At 49.1% G+C, this 12324-nt stretch overlaps 1 pseudogene; it reads right to left on the bottom strand.

Annotated features, from left to right (window-relative positions):
* Positions 1–12232: 12232 nt before the first annotated feature.
* The window catches only part of LOC112350675, a 119-nt pseudogene continuing 27 nt past the window's right edge, over positions 12233–12324 (bottom strand).

Genomic DNA, 12324 nt, shown 5'->3' with positions numbered 1-12324 from the left:
CCAATGGATCCTCGTTAAGAGATTTAGATTGTACTCATTCCAATTACCAGACTTTGAAAGCCCGGTATTGTTATTTATTGTCACTACCTCCCCGTATCGGGATTGGGTAATTTGCGCGCCTGCTGCCTTCCTTGGATGTGGTAGCCGTGTCTCAGGCTCCCTCTCCGGAATCGAACCCTAATTCCCCGTTACCCGTCACCACCATGGTAGGCCTCTATCCTACCATCGAAAGTTGATAGGGCAGAAATTTGATTGAAGCATCGCCGGCACGAGGGCCACGCGATTCGACAAGTTACCATGAATCACCGAGAATACGGGCGAGCCCGCATCGGCCTTGAATCTAGTAAGTGCATCCCTTCCAGAGGTCGGGACTCTTTGCACGTATTAGCTCTAGAATTACTACGGTTATCCGAGTAGTAAGGTACCATCAAATAAACTATTACTGATTTATTGAGCCATTCGCAGTTTCACAGTACAAAGCAGTTTATACTTACACATGCATGGCTTAATCTTTGAGACAAGCATATGACTGCTGGCAGGATCAACCAGGTAGCTACCGTCTGAGGATGCAAGGCACACAGGTCCTAGCATCCAGAGATGGAGCAAAGGCAATGCACAGCCAACATCAACTAGGATGCCACAGCTGCAAGGGTCATGCTTCAAGTGCCAAGGCAAGCCAAAGCCCTCAGCAGCCGAGTGAAGCCTACGCACGGTGAGAACACACGCACGCAGTCTTCACCCGCCCTGGCCGGACTTGGACTGGACCTTGGCTACCTGATGCATGAGCCCCTACTTGAGCATCAGTCCAAAGGTAATAACCGAGCTACAATGAAATCAAGGCAGGAACAAGTCCAAACCTTGAGAACACTGCAACAGTGTAGGCAAGCAAGGCTAGGTGTGGCATCACCCACACCACCCTTGCTAGACCCACAAGACTTCAATTCTTCCAATGTAACATTGAGACAAACCGAACCATGTGTGCAAAAGAGCACAAGATCACCTTCATTGAGAGTAAACACCACATACCAATCACATATAGCAACGGGTTTGTGATGTCCTGAATGTCAGCGATCTTACCGTGCTCAACACACTTCAGATGATCCAGGAACAGAAGTTCCTGGATCGGCATCACACCAAGTCAGTGGATGCCGTCACCCATACTTGCTACTCACCACCAAGGAGGTCTAGGAGCACCCCCAAGGAGCGACGGGACAGGGACAGTGTGCACCTGAAGGGCATGCAGGCACATACATGCTCCGCATCGGTCACCTCAGAACCCAGCTCCCACACTAAAGCCCCCATGCGACTGAGCTCTCACCCAAGTTCAAGACAAGGGAATTGCCCGCCCGGATCCAGACTTAGTGGTTACACTAGGAACATCAGTTCGCTCAGCATCACAAGTGAGTGCAGCCATCACCCATCAGTCACACACAGGGAGAAAACTTTGCCATGCTATTCAGCGACCGATCCTTTCGCCAGGTGGAAATGTATCCCCTGCCCGAGATTCCAAAAGGCCGCTGAATAGCACGGAGCATATGTCCTCCACCACATGCTTACTTAGTACACGCGCAAAGGGCATGCAGGCACGTACATGTTTTGCGTCAGTCACCTCAGAACCCAGCTCCCCACCAAGCCCCCATGCGACTGAGCTCACCCAAGTTCAAGACAAGGGAATTGCCCGCCCGGATCCGGACTTGGTGGTCACACCAGGAACATCAGTTCATTCAGCATCACAAGTAAGTGGAGCCATCACCCATGAGGGACAACACAAGAAGAAAACCTTTGTTAAAAATGCACGTGGCGGAGGGAGCAAGAAGTTACATGCTCTTGTGCTATGGAGCGACCGATCCTTTCGCCAGGTAGAAATACATCCCCTGCCCGAGATTCCAAAAGGTCGCTCAATAGCACAGAGCATGTGACTTCTTGCTCCCCCATCACATGCATTTTTAACAAAAGGGTAGATGCCTAGAGCGTCACTTCCCCGGCTGTGAAGCACCAGCTAAGCCCCCATGCGACTGAGCTCACCCACGTTCAAACACGAGGGAATTTTGCCCGCCCGGATCCGGACTCAACGGTTACAGCACAGCAAGGGGTGTGTGCTTGGGAGGGGGTGCGAACACCCCACTGCCCCAAAACACACACAAAAGCGAGAGGCTAGCCCGAGCTGTGGCGCACCACACATGTTGGTCGTCCGAGTCTCCCGGTTCTGCCGGAGCATTGGCCAGGAACCCGTCACAAGCACATGTGTTGCACCACAGCAATAGGTGTGCAGCCCTCTACCAAAGGCACACACCACCCCACATCAGGAGGATTAACTGCCAGCCAGCCCACCACCACCGCACGCAAAGATCAGAGTCTCCCGGCTTTCACCAGGACCCGTCCCAATGCGCATTGTGGTGGCGAGCAGGGAGTGTGATGTTGCAGGTAGCAAAAGCAGAGCCACGAGCCAAAGCCAGAAGCCAAAGCCCACTTTGAGCTCGCCCCGCACGCAGTATACCACGTGAAGAGCACTCGCTCGCCCGGATTCGGACCCGGACTCGGACTCCGAGTTCAACTCGGACTCCACCTCGGCTACCCGACCTCCAACACCCACACTATCCCTACTATACTTTTGGAACCCCCCACAGCCCCCCCCCCCTGGGAGACACACACTTTGGGCTTTCACCCCACAGCATGTATTAGTGTTCGGGCTTAGAATCTGGAAGTGCTGCGACTTCTGCAACATCAACAATGAAAAAGTGGTCATTTTTTCTTACTTTTTTTTTTCGAGTGTCACGAGACGACTCCTAGGAGCGGATGACACGTGGCACACTGTTCATGCCATGTAACATGTGCCGTTTTTAGTGGTTTTTCAAGGTAAGAGTCACGTGACATATTTCGAGCTTGGTGTCATGGTAGTAAATGTAGTGTTGCCAACTCATATTTCGGCTAAAGTTGGATGTTTTTGAGTTGTTTTTTTTCGTAGTAACTTATATCGCCACGTGTTATTCCACGTGCTCTAAAGATGGCACACGGGCTCAATGTATGGAACGCAACACTATGCCATGTGCAAGTGTAGGGTTTAGGGTTTAGGGTAGGGTAGGGTTTGCCACGTGGCATACATTTTGAGCAATTTATATGCCATGAGCTATACCTTTTAGAAGGTGGCATTCAGACGGATGGTTTGGATGAGGTGGCATGCCACGTGGCATACTTTTATGTACTTATAGCATGCCACGTGGCAAACCCTTGGAGAGGTGGCATCTTGGAGGTTGCATGCCACGTGGTAAACCCTTGGAGAGTTGGTACCTATGGATGCCACGTGGCAAACCCTTGGAGAGGTGGCATCTTGGAGGTTGCATGCCACGTGGTAAACCCTTGGAGAGTTGGTACCTATGGATGCCACGTGGCAAACCCTTGGAGAGGTGGCATCTTGGAGGTTGCATGCCACGTGACAAACCCTTGGAGAGGTGGTACCTATGGATGCCACGTGGCAAACCCTTGGAAAGGTGGCATCTTGGAGGTTGCATGCCACGTGGCAAACCCTTGGAGAGGTGGCATCTTGGAGGTTGCATGCCACGTGACAAACCCTTGGAGAGGTGGTACCTATGGATGCCACGTGGCAAACCCTTGGAAAGGTGGCATCTTGGAGGTTGCATGCCACGTGACAAACCCTTGGAGAGGTGGCACCTTTGAGGTTGTATGCCACGTGACATGACATTGGAAGGTACCTCTTCTGCACTTGTATGCCATGTGGCATACCTCAGGCCCTGGATATCTCGGGCCCCGGACATGTCGGGCCCCAGATATGTCGGGCACCCGATATGTCCGGCCCCAGATATATCGGGCCCCGGACATGTCGGGCACCCAGACATATCCGGGCCCCGACATATCCGGCCCCGGACATGTCGGGCCCCGGATATGTCGGGCACCCGATATGTCGGGCCCCAGAGATGTCGGGCCCCAGATATATCGGGCCCCGGACATGTCCGGGCCCCAGATATATCGGGCCCCGGACATGTCGGGCACCCAATACGTCGGGCCCCGGACATGTCCGGGCCCCGATATCTCCGGCCCCGAACATGTCGGGCACCCGATATGTCGGGCCCCCGGACATGTCTGGCCCCGGACATATCGGGCACCCAGACATGTCCGGGCCCCGATATATCGGGCCCCGGACATGTCGGGCACCCGATATGTCGGGCCCCGTACATGTCGGGCACCCGATATGCCGGGCCCCAGATGTGTCTGGCCCTGGATATATCCGAGTTTTATTTTGACACGTGGCATGGCCTTTGGTTTGATCTCATAGAGTTTTATGGTTTTCAATGTGTGCCACATTGACACATGGCATGCACTTTGGTTTGTGCTCAGAGTTTTATGGTTTTCAATGTGTGCCACATTGACACGTGGCATGTGCTTTGGTGAGTTTTATGGTTTTCAATGTGTGTCACATTGACACGTGGCATGCCCTTTGGCTTGTTCTCATAGTTAGAGTTTAGCGTTGTAGCGCACGTGGTTTTGACGCTTTATCCTATGGTGATTTACCATAGGATAACACCACGAAGCGGAACCTAAACCCTCTTTGTGCCACGTGACAGATGCCACGTGTCACATGCCACGTGTCCATGCCACGTGTCCTTAGGAACCCAAGGTTCAGGGCCTTGGGCCACTGAACGAAGGAACGGTGCCAAACTCCCAAGCGTGACGCCAAGGAGTGGTGGAACCGGACCACGGAGCAACTCCCGAGCATATAGCCCAAGGAGCGAAGGGACAGGAGCCCGGAGCGACTTGGAACAGTCCTGGAGCAACCAGCATACCAATGCCAGGACCAGCACGCAAAACGGAGCCAAACGGAGTCTGGCGCTATTTCGGCATACCGGTGGCCTAATGTGAGGATATGGGTACTCCACCAGCTAGCATGGAATGGAACTTGGGCTTAGACCCAAGCCGGACGCAGAACAAGGACAGGCACGCAAGCGGGAGCTAGACTATGCCTCAGGTTGGTCGGCCATGCCCGACCTACCCACTATCCCTACTATACATTTGGAACCCCCCACAGCCCCCCCCCCCCTTGAGGAACACACGCTTTGGGCTTTCACCCCAAGCCTCCCTTAGTATCAGGAGTTAGTCTCTGGGACAAGCTCGAAACTTACTAAATATGGAATGTCCTTAGATTGCGAATTTGGACATGGGACAAACACCATTGTGTTCAGGCCGATCTCTACATTCCGTAGATATGCCAAATGAGCAAATCTGGACACTTTCCATAAATAGCATTTGGGACCGAAATGAGACTAACACAAAGGGCATGATAGCGAGGGTGTTTGGCAGACACGGTAAGCTATCATGTAGCGATATTGAGGGACCAATCTCAATACGCGAGGGTTCTTGTCACTAGCCAGTGCAAGACAAAACGAGACGGGAACTCCTTACCGGGCTAAGTATGCTTAGCTAATAACACGTAGGAATTCCGTCCTTATGCTCGTCCGGTCTAAGTACACTCGAAATGCCCAGTTAACTCCACTAGCACAAGAGGGACTGATAAAGGGTCCAGCAATACCGACCTCCTGCCATCGTGGCAGTAAGGTAAGAGTGTCCGTAAGGACTAGTCGACAGGTAACTTTCGATACCCGAAGTCACATGCGCGACACTCTCCCCCCCTAGGGAAGATCGACGTCCTCGTCGATGCATACTCGAGTCTAGAATACCGCCGAGGAAACAACTCCATAAAAAGTTCACGATACTCACACTATGTGAGAAATGCACCGACTTAAATGAGTTAGGGGGTAACCTCTTTGTCTAACGCGGATTCGCTACCAGCTCAGACACAGTGTGAGTATCGTGAACTTTTTATGGAGTTGTTTCCTTGGCGGTATTCTAGACTCGAGTATGCATCGACGAGGACGTCGATCTTCCCTAGGGGGGGAGAGTGTCGCGCATGTGACTTCGGGTATCGAAAGTTACCTGTCGACTAGTCCTTACGGACACTCTTACCTTACTGCCACGATGGCAGGAGGTCGGTATTGCTGGACCCTTTATCAGTCCCTCTTGTGCTAGTGGAGTTAACTGGGCATTTCGAGTGTACTTAGACCAGACGAGCATAAGGACGGAATTCCTACGTGTTATTAGCTAAGCATACTTAGCCCGGTAAGGAGTCCCGTCTCGTTTTGTCTTGCACTGGCTAGTGACAAGAACCCTCGCGTATTGAGATTGGTCCCTCAATATCGCTACATGATAGCTTACCGTGTCTGCCAAACACCCTCGCTATCATGCCCTTTGTGTTAGTCTCATTTCGGTCCCAAATGCTATTTATGGAAAGTGTCCAGATTTGCTCATTTGGCATATCTACGGAATGTAGAGATCGGCCTGAACACAATGGTGTTTGTCCCATGTCCAAATTCGCAATCTAAGGACATTCCATATTTAGTAAGTTTCGAGCTTGTCCCAGAGACTAACTCCTGATACTAAGGGAGGCTTGGGGTGAAAGCCCAAAGCGTGTGTTCCTCAAGGGGGGGGGGGGGCTGTGGGGGGTTCCAAATGTATAGTAGGGATAGTGGGTAGGTCGGGCATGGCCGACCAACCTGAGGCATAGTCTAGCTCCCGCTTGCGTGCCTGTCCTTGTTCTGCGTCCGGCTTGGGTCTAAGCCCAAGTTCCATTCCATGCTAGCTGGTGGAGTACCCATATCCTCACATTAGGCCACCGGTATGCCGAAATAGCGCCAGACTCCGTTTGGCTCCGTTTTGCGTGCTGGTCCTGGCATTGGTATGCTGGTTGCTCCAGGACTGTTCCAAGTCGCTCCGGGCTCCTGTCCCTTCGCTCCTTGGGCTATATGCTCGGGAGTTGCTCCGTGGTCCGGTTCCACCACTCCTTGGCGTCACGCTTGGGAGTTTGGCACCGTTCCTTCGTTCAGTGGCCCAAGGCCCTGAACCTTGGGTTCCTAAGGACACGTGGCATGGACACGTGGCATGTGACACGTGGCATCTGTCACGTGGCACAAAGAGGGTTTAGGTTCCGCTTCGTGGTGTTATCCTATGGTAAATCACCATAGGATAAAGGGTCAAAACCACGTGCGCTACATTTGAACAACTCAAATCAACATCGATCACTAACTCTCCTACTTGTAGAGTTAGCATAGTCCATGACTAAATCACTTTTCAAGGAAAAGCTCAAAGCTCAACCCCTACTAAATAATCTCGTCTAGAACACAACTAACTTAACTTGCCACTCAGTTCATTTGAACGTCAACATAGTTGCTAACTAACAAATGTACGAATGCCAATAACATAAAGCCATAGCCAAATCATCAACACTATCTTCATCAAGACTAATGAAACTCAATATCAATCCTTGGAAGGATATCTCATTTCACTCAAATCTCAATATCAACAATATCAATGACAAGGCATCACTTCAATGCCATCAACATCAGGACAAAGCTAGAAGAAAGTAAGAGTGAATCACCTTCACCTTCCAGCAACCAAGCTAACCCAAGTCGAAGATACTATACTTAGTATCTGAGACCAATCCTTCAGCAATACTCAGTTACAGATAACACTTCCTCAAGGAGTGAATCACCACGTCCAAGACTCAATGAAATCCAACACTATAGACCAAACGTAACCAAATGATATCGACAAAGGAATTGACATGCCAACATGGAAAAACCACGCCAGCCTAATGACACGATCCTCCGCAACACCATCCGGTAAAGCAAGCCCACCACTACTAAATCATCATCGAGCAAAGCAAGTGTCAACGGTCTTTTTTTGACAAAGTCTACAAGTAATCACTAGTCGCAAAGCAACTAACAATCGCCCTTCAACTTGCCTTCACAAGACCCGAACACTAACTCATGTCATCGAGTTATATACTTGTCCAACATGAATATAATACCCCAGGTACGAGATAAAAGTTCATAGACAAGCACAAACTAAATGACCACTCGAATCCAACTCAACCGCAATAAGCTCACTAATGCATTTAGTCAATAGCTCTGAGCATGCCTTGAAGAGGCTAGCTATGTGATCAACACTCAGTCGAAACTAAAGTGAAGACCATGAGATGGACTCATATCGGTACACAACCTCCTCATAGACAAAGCTATAGTACGGGTACCAACATCTCAACCTCAAACAACTAAGTTGGACATCACCATCCTCAGCCAAGGTGCAGGGCCACCAAGACCAAGTCAAGATCAGTGAGAGCTCACTACTCTCATAGAGTCTAACGTAATGCAAGGTGCAAACTGTCACCAAGCACAACGCTACAAAAGAAAGGCACAAGGGTCACCTTTCTTAGAAAAGCGCAACGGCCACCTTTCTACACCAACTCCAGACTCTATCCAACTCAATTGCCTTAGCCCCAAAAGTCAGCATCCCTTTTGGGTTGCATCATACAAACTACCTACCAAGGTCTAAGCTAACCGAAGTCAACTCCAACCCCTTCACTAGTTTGTACTGGCCTACGAAAACGGAATGGTTTTCGGACAAAATGATCAATAGATTAGCCATTGGAAAAGTCTAAGAAAATTTGTGGAAAATTTCCCATCCTAGATAAAGAATGACTCTCAGTCCAGGATTGCAAACTTTCAAGACTTCACCAACTACCTCCTACCAACAACTTCACATAGGCTCACCTCAACACAAATTCTCATGATCGAACAACATGCTTAAGCATCGAACATCTTTGTCCATATAACCGACATCCAACACTGACATCCGCAAAGTGCAAAATGAACATCCAAGGCTTGATCACGAAGACCACATCTTCGGATATCCATATTGCACTAACACTCTTCTTCAATCACCTTCAAGATCCAATGTGAAGCCAAAACACTAACAAGAAAAATGACATGGAAAATCAAGCTCTAAGGAAAATTCCTCATCACTCGAATCAACAATGCCACTTCCACTAACACAAGTGCTAGTGATGTCAATGCCCCAACTACACATCTTCTCCATCCAACAATCTACTCCAAGTGCTAACGGATCAACCGACAAGCTATAGCAAATGAATGCTACAACCCATTCCCAACACCTAATGGGCAAACTCAAGGAAACAAGGTACCAACTTAAGCTTAGCATAATGGACCACCATTGAGAATCCAGTCAAAGCTACTACAATGCTACTTCGTGTAAGTAGACTAGCTTCTCCATCAACCACTTTGGGGTTGATCATCATTTACCCAAGCAACTTCGTAAACGCATTACTCTTTATCACATGGATATGATATAAGCATCACAATGACTTGATCATCAATTGAGTAATGCAATGAGCAATGCCTATGTCATTACTTCAAACGTTTATGTGAGTATCAAATGCCAACTCGATTCGACAAAATGCAACATAAATGCCACACTCCACCAATAGAGGTTTACGACACCCAACACCACTAACTTTTGTTCACAACACGAACAAGGTCATGCCACTCTCTTTCCGACCAAACTCAACACTAATCCAACACCAAGCTACTCAAGGAGCAATAGCAAGGTTCCCCGGAAAAGAATTGAGCATTGCAACCCAAGTCTTCCAATAGCGAACCTAGACAAAATGGTTTAGTGTTTCACCACTATCCATCCCATAACTCACCACTTGTAAGACCATCACTTCCAATATGCATCAAGGTAGGGACTCTTGATTGCATGATGTGAACACAAGCAATGAGTTAACACCTCGTTGCAAATCATCTCTCCAAGAAGAGAAGATGATTTACGTATTTGATCCTCCATCCTCGATGACTCTCTTTTCGGTCTCATCTTTGACCAAACCTCAAGCTTGCTTTCGCACTGCCTTCAGTTCAATCCAAGAAAAGTTTATAAGAGAGCACAGCCATGACTACTTGAACCAATAGACTATTCCCTACAGTCTTGATTGATCCAATTATAATCATGCCTAGGAAGGATCCACTAGTGCCGTGCTAAACAGCTACGGACCAGCCTATTTGCCACTCATAGCAAACCCAGGGAAAGTTTACTTTCACCCGCGGTACATGGAACAACTCATGGAACCACCGATAGGCTAACATTAATCCTGCCAACTCAAAGTGTAACCTCGAGTTGCTAATGTGCCTCACTCATGAGCTCAAGCTTAAACTCGTGCTACCGGAACAACTCAAATCCATCCTATGAGCCCAAGCGCAAGCTCACATCATAAGGTACAATAAGGTAACAATATCCATACCCAAGGAACCAATTGCGAAGCCTTTGCACCCAAACGTGTACCCACTCGGATCATCGTTTTCATCTCTGCGTATGCAACAAGACTAGTTGCCCAATCTCATTGAATAGTACTCGCTGAGACTCATTCTCTGATACCAAATGTAGCGCACGTGGTTTTGACCCTTTATCCTATGGTGATTTACCATAGGATAACACCACGAAGCGGAACCTAAACCCTCTTTGTGCCACGTGACAGATGCCACGTGTCACATGCCACGTGTCCATGCCACGTGTCCTTAGGAACCCAAGGTTCAGGGCCTTGGGCCACTGAACGAAGGAACGGTGCCAAACTCCCAAGCGTGACGCCAAGGAGTGGTGGAACCGGACCACGGAGCAACTCCCGAGCATATAGCCCAAGGAGCGAAGGGACAGGAGCCCGGAGCGACTTGGAACAGTCCTGGAGCAACCAGCATACCAATGCCAGGACCAGCACGCAAAACGGAGCCAAACGGAGTCTGGCGCTATTTCGGCATACCGGTGGCCTAATGTGAGGATATGGGTACTCCACCAGCTAGCATGGAATGGAACTTGGGCTTAGACCCAAGCCGGACGCAGAACAAGGACAGGCACGCAAGCGGGAGCTAGACTATGCCTCAGGTTGGTCGGCCATGCCCGACCTACCCACTATCCCTACTATACATTTGGAACCCCCCACAGCCCCCCCCCCCCTTGAGGAACACACGCTTTGGGCTTTCACCCCAAGCCTCCCTTAGTATCAGGAGTTAGTCTCTGGGACAAGCTCGAAACTTACTAAATATGGAATGTCCTTAGATTGCGAATTTGGACATGGGACAAACACCATTGTGTTCAGGCCGATCTCTACATTCCGTAGATATGCCAAATGAGCAAATCTGGACACTTTCCATAAATAGCATTTGGGACCGAAATGAGACTAACACAAAGGGCATGATAGCGAGGGTGTTTGGCAGACACGGTAAGCTATCATGTAGCGATATTGAGGGACCAATCTCAATACGCGAGGGTTCTTGTCACTAGCCAGTGCAAGACAAAACGAGACGGGAACTCCTTACCGGGCTAAGTATGCTTAGCTAATAACACGTAGGAATTCCGTCCTTATGCTCGTCCGGTCTAAGTACACTCGAAATGCCCAGTTAACTCCACTAGCACAAGAGGGACTGATAAAGGGTCCAGCAATACCGACCTCCTGCCATCGTGGCAGTAAGGTAAGAGTGTCCGTAAGGACTAGTCGACAGGTAACTTTCGATACCCGAAGTCACATGCGCGACAATTTACTACCATGACACCAAGCTCGAAATATGTCACGTGACTCTTACCTTGAAAAACCACTAAAAACGGCACATGTTACATGGCATGAACAGTGTGCCACGTGTCATCCGCTCCTAGGAGTCGTCTCGTGACACTTTCCATAAATAGCATTTGGGACCGAAATGAGACTAACACAAAGGGCATGATAGCGAGGGTGTTTGGCAGACACGGTAAGCTATCATGTAGCGATATTGAGGGACCAATCTCAATACGCGAGGGTTCTTGTCACTAGCCAGTGCAAGACAAAACGAGACGGGAACTCCTTACCGGGCTAAGTATGCTTAGCTAATAACACGTAGGAATTCCGTCTTTATGCTCGTCCGGTCTAAGTACACTCGAAATGCCCAGTTAACTCCACTAGCACAAGAGGGACTGATAAAGGGTCCAGCAATACCGACCTCCTGCCATCGTGGCAGTAAGGTAAGAGTGTCCGTAAGGACTAGTCGACAGGTAACTTTCGATACCCGAAGTCACATGCGCGACAAGCGTCCTTGTATGCCATGTGAAATACATATGTTTGGACTTGCTTGCCATGCCACGTGGTGACAGTCACAACACATTCTTTGTGACTTATATCCTAGTTAATAACTAACTAATGACACAATTTGGCAAACACACCTTACATTGACAATTGTAAGTAGTATTTAAGGACCATACACTTATATGCTATGGAAAAATACTCAAAGTTTATATATTAAAACAGTGATCTTACAAAAATAAATGACTTGTAAGGAAAAAAACAAAAAGAGGAGGTCACTTGGACTTCCCGGGTGGTCACCCAGCCCAGTACTATTCAAGCCCAGGGACGCTTAACTTTGGAGGTCTGATGGGATCCAG

This window comes from Selaginella moellendorffii, unplaced genomic scaffold (genome assembly GCF_000143415.4).
Source record: "Selaginella moellendorffii unplaced genomic scaffold, v1.0 SELMOscaffold_52, whole genome shotgun sequence".
Classification (NCBI taxonomy): Eukaryota; Viridiplantae; Streptophyta; class Lycopodiopsida; order Selaginellales; family Selaginellaceae; genus Selaginella; species Selaginella moellendorffii.
Note: the sequence above shows the minus strand (reverse complement) of the source record. Positions and strands in the feature narration are given on the sequence as shown.